The following is a 2,965-nucleotide window of genomic DNA, read 5'->3' as shown; positions in this document are numbered from 1 at the left end:
GCCAGATATGAAAATATCATGAAAAATGTATCTGCCTCTTCACAACACGAAATGTTGGAGACTAGACACTTTACCCATTCCGAAGTCTGGGCTTTTCCGAGGCCTTCAGAACAGATTTTTTCAATCAACAGACCGTTGCGAGCCCCTAGGAAATTATCCGGAGTCTATATCATCGAAATGAGAATCAAAAAAGTAAAAACATCTTTTTATCAACTGTCTTCATTTTATTTAGAAATGATCATAACTCATATCACAAAACAACCAAAATTTCCACGCTGTCGGTTTCTTAGCATGTTTCGCCGTTCACCCTCCATCATACCGCCGGTTCACTGCAAGTTGAAAAGAATGACAGGACAGCTGTTAGAAACACATGGGCGTCATCGTTTAGAATAATTCATTAACACGCTAAAATACTTGGAATTCATGCATTCATTGATCCATTCATGGAGTGCTCTTTTTTTACAACGTACCAAAGCTTGAAAATTGTTTTCAAAGAACCTTTAGCAGGGAGATTGGTAAGGCTCGTGTAAGATCAGAGCTCATTACTTTTATTTAATAAAGAGTTGTCTCTATAAAATCTCGAAAGGACTTGTTAATAGTAAGATCCCCGATTGGAAAGGGTTTGATGTCAGTTAAAGAACTCACACTTCCACACATCATTTGGGTTGTCACTATTCGTTAATCATGGCTAAGAGGGGGCCGGCATTCAAATTGGAGTAGGATGTCAGGGATTTGATACTTCTCGGATTTTAAATCATATTTCATCCCAAGTTATGTTACCAGAAACACATTTAAGGTTTTCCAATCGGTTTATAGTTACGCTGTTTATCTTAACACCATATACCATAACAAAAAAAAGAACTTCCAAGCGTTACGCACCACCCACGAGTGAACCAAGACTAAGCAATCTTCAGATAAAACTGGGGTATACAGCACATAAATCGGGAATTAGGGTAAGTTTTCATAAACGTGAAAAGTTTTCTCTGTACCTTTTTTTTTTTAATAAACACCAGCACCCTCTTAGCCATGATTAACTACCATTCCCATATTTACATGAATGTTTTAACTACTAAAGGTCTTTACCTTGTAAGTGACCTCTTTTCTAGGTCGTCTCTTTGGTAAAAGAATGTTCTTCAAAAAGTTAAAAAAGTTACCCGTTAGATCTTATGTCCAATCAGACTTTTGAGCTTTCTCTTAAATGGCTGAAAAACGCGAGAAAAGATGACTGGTGATTCATGATTTCTAATTCACACTGTATTAGGCCACAGAGAAATTACTAAGTAAATACAGCTTTGTGTCAAAACTGAGTGATTACCTAGATTTTGTACGACTATTTTTGTTCTTTTGTATCTTGTTATTATAACAAAAGATTCACGGTGCGCATTTCATGTTTATGTTGGAAAAGGTGTAACTAATCGTATGCAAACTCGTTCATATTGATAGAGGGGTAAGTTTCTAAAGAAACTGTGGTGCTGCGTCGGTGGGAGAGTATAGCAGGTAATTTAGTGTTAACAACTGGGTTGAAAACGTAAATTAGCCACCGTAAAGGGTAAAAAAGCTGACGTTTCGAGCGTTAGCCCTTCGTCAGAGCGATTGGAGGAATTGTGGGTTGTGTGTGGATTTATATGTAGAAAGTGGAGCTACGCCATTGGTGGGAATATGGTGACGAGAAAACAGGAATAATATATCCGTGGGGATTAAGGGTGCCGATTTGGAATATAAATTTTTGTTCCAGTGTTTTACGGCTTTCCGAACTGCCTAGATGTAAGGAAAGGCCGCAAACTGCCATATGCTGTTTAGAATAATAAGGAAGATTAAAGTGTCTAGCGACTGGTTTGGATGCGTCCTTGTCATTTCTTTCCACATCGCGAAGGTGTTCTCGGAATCGGTCACCCAGTCGTCTTCCTGTTTCGCCGATGTATAACTTATTGCAATAAGTGCAAGTTATGCAGTAAATAACATTGGCGGAGGTACACGTAAAGTGATCAATGATCTTAATGGATCTTTTGGGTCCCGATATTTTCTCTACGTTATGAATGAAAGGACAAGTTTTGCATCGTGAGCGAGCGCATTTAAAAGTTCCAGATTGGTCATTGATTTGAAATGAACTCCTGACTAAAAAGTTGCCTATGTTTTTGTCACGTTTGAATGAAATAAGTGGGGGTTGCGAAAAGATAGTGCCAGTCTCTGAATCGTTTTGGAGTATTTTAAAATTTTTACGAATGATAGATTTAACTGCGTGGTTGTGAGGGTGAAATGTAAGAGTAAATGGAATGCGGTCAGTGTTCTCCTTCTCGGCCGTTTGTAGTGCTGCCTGTCGATCGATTTGTTGGGCACGGTGGTAGCCCGCTTGAACGACAGAAACAGGATAGCCACGTTTATCGAAAAACTGGCACATTGCCTCTGATTTTTCGGAAAAATCAGAGTCGTCACTACATAAACGACGAAGTCCGAGAAACTGTGAAAAAGGTATGGAGTTCTTGACGTGTGATGGATGTGAGGATGAATACAACAAGTAACTATGTGAATCTGTAGGTTTGTAGTAAACACTAGTGCATAGGCCGTTGCCTTCAATAGAAATTTTGATGTCTAGAAAAGCCAAAGAAGTGTCGGGAATTTCCCAGGTATATTTAAGAGCCGGATGAAAGGAATTGACGGCGATGCAATCGTCAATGTAGCGGCCGTAGAGTTGAGGTTTTGGGCCGTGGTATTGGCTAAAAAAAATTGATGTTCGATAAAACCTACAAAAAGATTGGCGTAGCTGGGTCCCATTTTAGTACCCATGGCCACGCCATTAGTTTGTTTGTAGTAGTTACCACCGAATGAAAAGCAATTGAGTGTGAGTACTAGTTCGGCCAGACGGAGTAGTGTTTCAGAGCTAGGTTCCTTAACAGTGCGTTGATCGAAAAAATGTTTGAGGGCCCGGAGACCTTCGTCGTTGGGAATGACAGTGTAAAGAGATGTT

Source organism: Pocillopora damicornis, chromosome 9, assembly GCF_964200805.1.
Source record: "Pocillopora damicornis chromosome 9, jaPocDami1.2, whole genome shotgun sequence".
Taxonomy (NCBI): domain Eukaryota; kingdom Metazoa; phylum Cnidaria; class Anthozoa; order Scleractinia; family Pocilloporidae; genus Pocillopora; species Pocillopora damicornis.
The sequence above is the reverse complement of the archived record's forward strand: the minus strand, read 5'-3'. Positions refer to the sequence as shown.